Source organism: Montipora capricornis, chromosome 10, assembly GCF_036669925.1.
Source record: "Montipora capricornis isolate CH-2021 chromosome 10, ASM3666992v2, whole genome shotgun sequence".
NCBI lineage: Eukaryota > Metazoa > Cnidaria > Anthozoa > Scleractinia > Acroporidae > Montipora > Montipora capricornis.
The window spans coordinates 18,455,989-18,464,387 of NC_090892.1; the positions used below are offsets into that span (position 1 = coordinate 18,455,989).

General features: G+C 42.3%; 1 pseudogene; it reads right to left on the reverse strand.

Moving 5' to 3' along the window:
• Positions 1–7,766: 7,766 nt before the first annotated feature.
• The window catches only part of LOC138018658 (histamine H2 receptor-like), an 8,368-nt pseudogene continuing 7,735 nt past the window's right edge, over positions 7,767–8,399 (reverse strand).

The window sequence follows — 8,399 nt, forward strand, 5'->3', positions numbered from 1 at the left end:
TGACAAGTTTGTTTCAGTCCACACAACTGGAAAAAGCTGCCAACTGTTGATTCTTTCTTGGTTAGCCCGAAAACTTTGGGATGAGCTGTTTGTTGGCATCGACCACGTGACCATCTTTGCCCTGGTGTGCCCTCAAATGTGCCGATCGAGTAATGTGTTATTTCTTGAGTTCGCTTTCCTTGCTGTTACTTTGCGATAAGGAAAAGCCGAGATTTCTTTGTCTAGTTGTCCACACGATCTATCATGTTATCCGCTTCATCACCTGTTGAAGCTGCCCGAGATGCATGCTTATTCTCTCCGTACAAGGTTTAAAGCGAGTTCTACAGCTCCAACACTGTATTCCGTCGATTGTCGATGTCCTGTGGCGTTTTTGTGACATTTTCCCTGTTTTGCGTTTTCGTCGATAATTCCCGTCGCTAATTCGTTCAGAAGCTTCGTAATACTTCTCTTGCGGGTTCTTTTTGCCTTCTGAACTCTTCTATTTTTAATCCATAATTCCCCCAGTTTAGTTCTCGATCTAATTCCTACCACATGTTCCCACGTTCTAACGAGTCCCTTAACACGTTCCACAATACGGGTTCCGATTAAAGTCCCAATCGATACACTGATGCGAAGATCCGGCTCCCGAAGGACCAAAATGTAGATTTCTATTCCGGACTGTAAGCTTTTAACGAAACACAACTATTTCGCCAAATTTCGACAAGTCTAGAGCCAAGTTCCCTAATTGTCCGAGTTCAACACCGTCACATGACACTAAAAACACGTGTACCCTACATAACATAACGCAATTCGAACATGTCACTAACATCTGTTAGTGTGTAATTTGTTAATGTTAAGACGTCACCAGCGTGTGGTAAGTAACCACTTAAAAAGGTGGGCGTTTTGTCAAAAAAGGGGGTCTTTCCTTACAAGCGTTCACTCAGTCTCTTGCCCCAACTTTCGCGCGGCCAGTTTCCGGAACAGTCGTTTCCGAAGCTTTTATGTCCACCAGGAACGCATCTCTACGCCCGCTACCTGAAGCGTGAAACCGGTCTCCCTCTACGGCTCCCTCGGGGCTGACCGATTCCGAATCCTCTCGTGAAGTATAATTCTGTTACTCATTCGCCCAGGCCAGTCACCTTATATTTTTCCACTTGTATTCTGTGCTGTCTGTCAACCACGTTACTCTCTCAATCACGGCACGCGCCCCCGACGGGGCCGCCCCCCACCTCTCGTGCCCGAGCGGAATTTTTCTCCTTTTCATACCCCGCGGACGGGCTAAGATTTACAAAATACAGTACTCCCGCTGGATTAAAAGGTCTTTCATAGTGGAAGGGAAGTTTTTGCCGTCCTTCCTTCGGCCTTGCTCTCGTCCTTTCTGTTGCTTCTCATACTCCCCGTGCCCCTGTCGTTCCTGGTGGATCTGCCCGTTACTCGCGATTGTTTAAACATTGGCAGGCTAAAGTTTTCGGTATGCATTAGCCTGGCTAGTTGGATCATTGTGTAACCGCACGGTGGGCTTTCATATGCGCAGGAGCTCCCCCCCCATAATGGCATGTCTGTGAGGTACTCCCTTTGCTGTCCTTTCCCCCCTGTGAAATCGTCGTCCCCTTCTCCACATCGGCCTCAGCTTACTCTTTACCACACTCCTCTATAAAGAGCTGGACCATGTGTCCCCACGTTCGTGTGCACCGATGCCAGGGTAACTTTGCCTCGAGTTAATTGCACATAGAGTGTCATGTGCCGTGCTCGCTTTCTTCCCATATGAACCTGGGGCGCGTCCTCTTGCACGTCCCCTTACACTCTCTTCAGTTTCAACTCTGTTTACCATCTACACTGCTCCACGGCCACCGTTTGTCTAAACGTCCACCTTTCCTTACTTTGAAGAAGGTCTGCTTTTTGTTGCCAGGTCATATGGTTAACTTCATCAGGGTTTAGCAAGTAGCGCAGCTCCGTTCAGTAATCTTCACACTTTTTGTGCCCCGTCTCCCTTCCCCCAACAAGCCTTGCCAATATGTATCACTATCTTTGCTACTTTTACACTTCGACAACGCCGCTCTGAACAATAACTGTCCACCGCACAGTGCCCTCCTCTTCAGGGCCATGTGGTCTCTTATCACGAAAAAAGGGACTGCCTCACTTTTGCCATGGCCTGTCTACTAGAGTCTTTGCCCTTGACCCCTTTCAGTTGGTTCGCCTTGCGCTTTGCATAGCTTTCCTCCAATGTTTTTCTGCTTTTCTGTTTAGGTCTTGATAGTTCTGGATTGCTTTTCTTTTCTATTCCCTTGCTGCTTCAATATTTTCAGATCTCTTTTTGGCGTTTTGCATTGTTTTCTTTTCCGTGAATCTTCAAGTGATTTTGTCTCTTCCGCTTGATAGATTCTCTCATGTAAGCTCTTTTTTGCCACTGCTTTGTAGAAATTATTAATGACACTCACATCATTTTGGCCATCGTTAATTAATCGAGTATTACCAGGCTCTGAATAATTGTTGACATTGGTAACACCGATGATTTCATAACCTGAAATACTATCATTATAATAATCTAATTGAAGTGCTCAAACATAGTGTCTTCCATCTAGATGTCCAATGTTCACAGTAGTTCCCTGTTGTCCGCTTATAGGACTGATAACAGTTACTGGTGCCCACCCCTCAATGGATTCATTTATACGTATAGTAACATTAATACATTGCAAACTGCTTGCACAATAAGTGCATCACACCATGTATGTTGCTGTGACAAAAACGCACAATTGCTCTGTAATGGGTCCAATAAATTTTTGACGGTTGTTTCTGATGGATTCAACTCCAGCAGCATGCACATTCATGTGATAGGAAGGATCATTGTATAACTGGTGGGCAACAGAAGAAAAGAAGCATGAACCATCTGAGGTACATTCTAGTGCCTTCAATCCTTTTTGAGCTAATCGAGCCTGCAACAGTGCTATATAGAAGGATTTCTCAGTATTGTATGTGCTGTATGTGTACTCGTTCCATGAGCAACAGGGCCTGGGTTCGATTCAATGTCTCCTGATATCAATAGCTTTTCTCTTGATAGACAATAATTTCATTTTGTTGGTTCAATTTTGTCGAATGCGTAGTAGCAGATTGATCTTGAATACACAATAGAACTGACAAGTCTTTTTTGTGTTTAGCAGTCCTGCGGATAATAAGATAAAAATGACGATTAGAATCTCCTACTCTCGAAGATTGTTACGTCTGAGTTGCGGTCTAGGTATAGAGATATAATATTTTTCCAAAAGCAAGAGATAAACACTTTCTCAACTCAGACGAGCTCGGTACGTCCTTATTTTAAATAATGCACCATACACTTTCTAATTACCTTGTCTTTCTGAAACAAGCTCGACGTTTTCTTGTAAGGAATTAATCCTGGAAGGTTCTCTGTCCCGGGGAGCATGTACTGCCTCAGCCCTTGCTCTATCGCAGGAGATTGGTACGGATTTCTCATCAGTTTTCGTTACATAATCAGTGACCGAGTCTTTCGACAGTTCTTCATTATGGTCCACCACACAAGTACTAGTGTCTGGAAGCATGGATTGCTTGGTTGCCTCACTGTTTTTCATGTCACGGATGTTGTTCAAGTTGTATTCATGTGGCTTTGATGACTCATAGCTTGCAAAACTTCGTGATAGCTTTGATAAACATTGGTATACTTTGATAGCTTCGATGTTACTCTCCAAATGGCAGTCACCTTCCAAATGGAATTTATTTATCCCCCGTGAGCTTAGGGGATGAACAGGCACTGTCTTCTCACCATGTGTCTGTCGATTCCATTTCTACATGTATTAAAGTCTTCGCGTTGGTCAGTGAAAGGCGGTGCACAATTAATTGCACCAATCTGTACTTGTTCAGAATATTTTGCTTATATCCACGAGTAAAAAATCACTTTATCTTCTCTCTCAATTCCTAATTAATAGTTACGCTTCCTATTTTGAGAAATTTTACCTTGGATAGTTATAGCGGTTACTATGCATAAGTGGTTTTATGTTGAATAACAATGACAAAACTTGAATATCTTTCATGAACAGACAAATTTGTTTGGCTTTTTTCGCTGATATTGCCGTCGTAGATCTTGTGCCATAGTCTCCTAAAATCGTAGAGGAATATAATTAATCTTTTGAGTGACTTTCCATCACTGCAGATTTTGAAACCATCGGCTGCTTCAAAGACACCTCCAATCGAGCCATTCAAACAGTGGAAGGAAGAGATTCTATTCTCGATGGATCGTTATGGTACTCGAAAGAACCCCATTGCAAAGTGGGCCGTGGCTGCAATTCGAAAAGGATACAAGATGTTTGCAGTTCAGGATGGACGATGGTGCACAGTGTATCAGACCTTTGACAAGTACAGCAGATCTGCAGCCTGTGGGTTTGACGGTGAAGGCGAACGATGGGGCAACCACGTCTACCTAACTAGCAGCTAATCAATGGTGTCACTGATTGCAAAAAACACTCTTCTGCGAACGGGTTGTTTTTTAACATCTTTTTTTTGCTTTCGCTGCTATGGGACTAGCTAACGTTTCCTCACAATTAAACTTTTTTAGTTCATTGTCACTGACGAATCATTTATGGTGTGGATCATGACAATTCTCTTTTTCCTGCTGAGTTAAAGTAGTACATTTGATTTTGTGGGTATTAGGACTGCCATGATTTTGTGTTTCTATTTTGCCTTTAAATTGACGAGGCCGCTAATGAAAGACAAATCCAGTCGATTTTCAGAATTGCTAAATCGAACCTTATGTTGGCCAATTTCTCTTTGAGCCCTTTTGTCATTTTATGAGTAACACCGCTGATTTCATAACCTGAAATGCTGTCATTATAATAATCTAACTGAAGTGCTGAAACATACTGTCTTCCAGCTAGATTCCACATGTTCACAGTAGTTCCCTGTTGTCCGGTTAAAGGACTGACAACAGTTACTGTGCCACCGCCGCAATGGATTCATTTATACGTAAGTACCATTCAATTCATTGGCAAACGGCTTGCTCAATAAGTGCATCACACATGTATGTTGCTGTGACAACAAACGCACAATTGCTCTTTAATGGGTCCAATACATTTTTGACGGGTGTTTCTGATGGATTCCCACTCCAGCAGCATGCACCTTCTGTGATAGGGATGATCATTGTATAACTTGGTGGTGCAACAGAAGAAATAGCATGAACCATCTGAGTACATTTTACTGCCCTCAATCCTTTTTTGAGCTAATCGAACCTGCAAATGTGCTAATAGAAGGAGTTTCTCAGTATTGTATGATTGTGCCTGTTATGTGTAACTCGTTCCATGAGCAACAGGGCCTGGGTTCGATCAAATGTCCTCCTGATATCAATAGCTTTTCTCTTGATAGACATCATTTTATTTCGTTAGGTTCAATTTTGTCGAATGCGTAAGTAGCAGATTGATCTTGAATACACATAGAACTGACAAGTCTTCCGTTGTGTTTAGCTGTCCAGCGGATAATAAGATAAAAATGACGATTAGAATCTCCTCTCTCGAAGATTGTTACGTCTGAGTTGCGGTCTAGGTATAGAGATTATAATTTTTCCAAAGCAAGAGCTAAACACTTTCTCAACTCAGACGAGCTCGGTACGTCCTTATTTAGTAATGCACCATACACTCGCTAATTGCCTTGTCTTTCTGAAACAACCTCGACGTTTTTGCAAGGAATTAATCCTGGAAGGTTCTCTGTCCCGGGAAGCAGGTACTGCCTCAGCCCTTGCTCTATCGCAGGAGATTGGTACAGATTTCTCATCAGTTTTCGTTACATAATCAGTGACCGAGTCTTTCGACAGTTTTTCAATATGGTCCACCACAAAGTCTAGATGTCTGGAACCATGGATTGCTTGGTTGCCTCACTGTTTTTTGATGTCACGGATGTTGTTCAAGTTGTATTCATGTGGATTTGATAACTCATAGCTTGCAAAACTTCGTGATAGCTTTGATAAACATTGGTATACTTTGATAGCTTCGATGTTACTCTCCAAATGGCAGTCACCTTCAAATGGAATTTATGATCCCCCGTGAAGCTTAGGGGATGAACAGGCACTGTCTTCTCACCATGTGTCTTTCGATTCAGTGTCTACATGCAATCAAAGTCTTCGCGTTGGTCAGTGAAACGCGGTGCACAATTAATGCACCAACGTGTACTTGTTCAGATATTTTTTTGCTTCACCTCCGAAGGAAGCCATTTCTTTAGTTCTTCCGTTTCTTGCTTCTAAATGCAGCGGAAGGTGCTCAAACACTCAAGTAAAAGCGACATACGGCAATGGCGGGGGCCAACCTCGCGAACAGGAAGTCACAGCTTTTAAGCTGTGTTGTGATTATCCATCCTGATTTGGCTTATTAGATCGAACTTCCGGTTACGCAGAAGTGACCTTCCCATAATGCAATCCCGCTTGGCGGGGTTAGTTACATAAAACAATCGAAGTTACTTACTCTTGGAACTGAATTTTTATTTCTCAGTCCCTTGATATCTTATTCACTTATCCATTCCACTATAATGGGGTTTCTTTGGGATTTTTTTAATCTCTTCCCTTGCAGCTAGGAGTTCCAGATAGTGAGTGTATTTTTTACTGCCCAAATTTCATTAAATGATAGATGCATATCATTGAGAGATGGTGGCAACTTTTGTTTAGCGAGCAAAATGTTCATTGCAGAAGGAGACCGACATGCAGTACTGTGTGAATAAAGAACTAAAATATAAAGGTCAGTCAAGCTTTTCCGCACTTGGATAAAAACACGAAACTGTGGCCCATTTCTCGAAAGTCCCCGATAACGTTTTGAGCTCGAAAAGCCATTTGTAAAACTGCCATCCGCCCGTTTTAAAGAGTTCGTCATTTAGTATGTTATAAGACTGCTAAAAGCCAAATGATTGACCTTCTAAGGTTCAAAGGGATGGTGATACCGAAAAAGTCTCAGGACTTTCGAGATACGGGTCACCGAACCCGAATGAGAATGGAACAATGACCCCTAATGGTTGTTCCAAAATTGCGGAACGTCAGGTAAATCAAACTTCGAGAATTAAATTCCGAAAATTTTCTGATCCATGCCAGAAGGAAATGACTTCATGGTCATAGCTCTATGCCCAAGTTTCCCGAGGATTGCCTTGAACATGGTGTACATACAGACATACAAACTTTTAATTATTTAGCTCGGGTTTCCGGCAGAGTAGAACTATTACATACACATTGTAAATGTATGTCCTACATAACTAAGTTAAATGATCAGTCAAGTATGTGATTATCCGGTCTTTCGAATCTTGTTGGGAACACCAAAAACATTTCACCATACTCTTCCATACATTATCGCTCCAGTTGACAAAAACATGTTCGTTTATCAGCCATGCATAGGCCGAGCATGGGATAAACCGAATGACAAGCATTACTATTTATTAATTTTTTAACGATATTATCTCCGCGTTTTGATTGGTTTATATCCTTTTACGCGTAAATCGCATCGTTACTTTCCCCCTAACTTTAAAAACCTGCTTCGTAATGTAAGAAAGAAATCAATGATGCGATAAATACTTCTCCTTGGCTTTTAAAGAGAGCAATGAGCTCCTCGATCGTTAACTCTCCTAACTGCTTTACAATGGCACCTAGACAGAGTTTGTTGAATCCTTAAAAGTGATTGAACTATAGAGTACCTCATTTTCTTCACCAACCAATCAGAGGCAAGATAAAGATCCAAAAAACCCTCTCTCGTGCGTTTTCGTTCCACTGGAATCTACATCGACTTCGGATTGGCTCACTACATTGTGCGCGCCTCTTACGATTGCCGATTGGTCAGTTTGAATTTCAAAGGGCTCAACATGAAACTGCTGCAGTTTACGATCAAGACCAAGCTACAGGTTTTCTTAAGTGGAATAGCGGCCATGTTTGCATCAGCAGGAGCGCCACCGCAAAGTAAATTTCTCACGCCGGTGCGGAAGCCTTGCATGCGCATGGCGTAGATGATGGGATTTACCAACGAGTTTGATATGAAACATGCTACCGCGAACATTCGAAGGTGAAAATTTATAGGACTTTTCCGCGAAGTGAAATCAGGATGGAACAAACGCAGACATACATATGTTATAACAGGCAACAGAGTGATCAGGGAAGCAACTGTAACAGCAAACAAAATGGTGGATAGCTGGCGCTCTCTCATGAGAACTCCGTTGTCGAGGCGGTTCAATCGAGAGCCAAAACAAACCTTGATAAAAATTGAAGTGTAGCAAATGCATACAACAAGGAGAACTAGTAAATAGTATGCCACATACAGAGCGGAATCCACTACTATACCGATCTTCCCGCGATCTTGAGATGACATTTTGATTAACGTGATTTGAAGAGCTTCTCTGATAATAGCTATCAGCCAAATGATGGGTATAGTGACGTAGTAGACTCGTCTGTTCAGGAA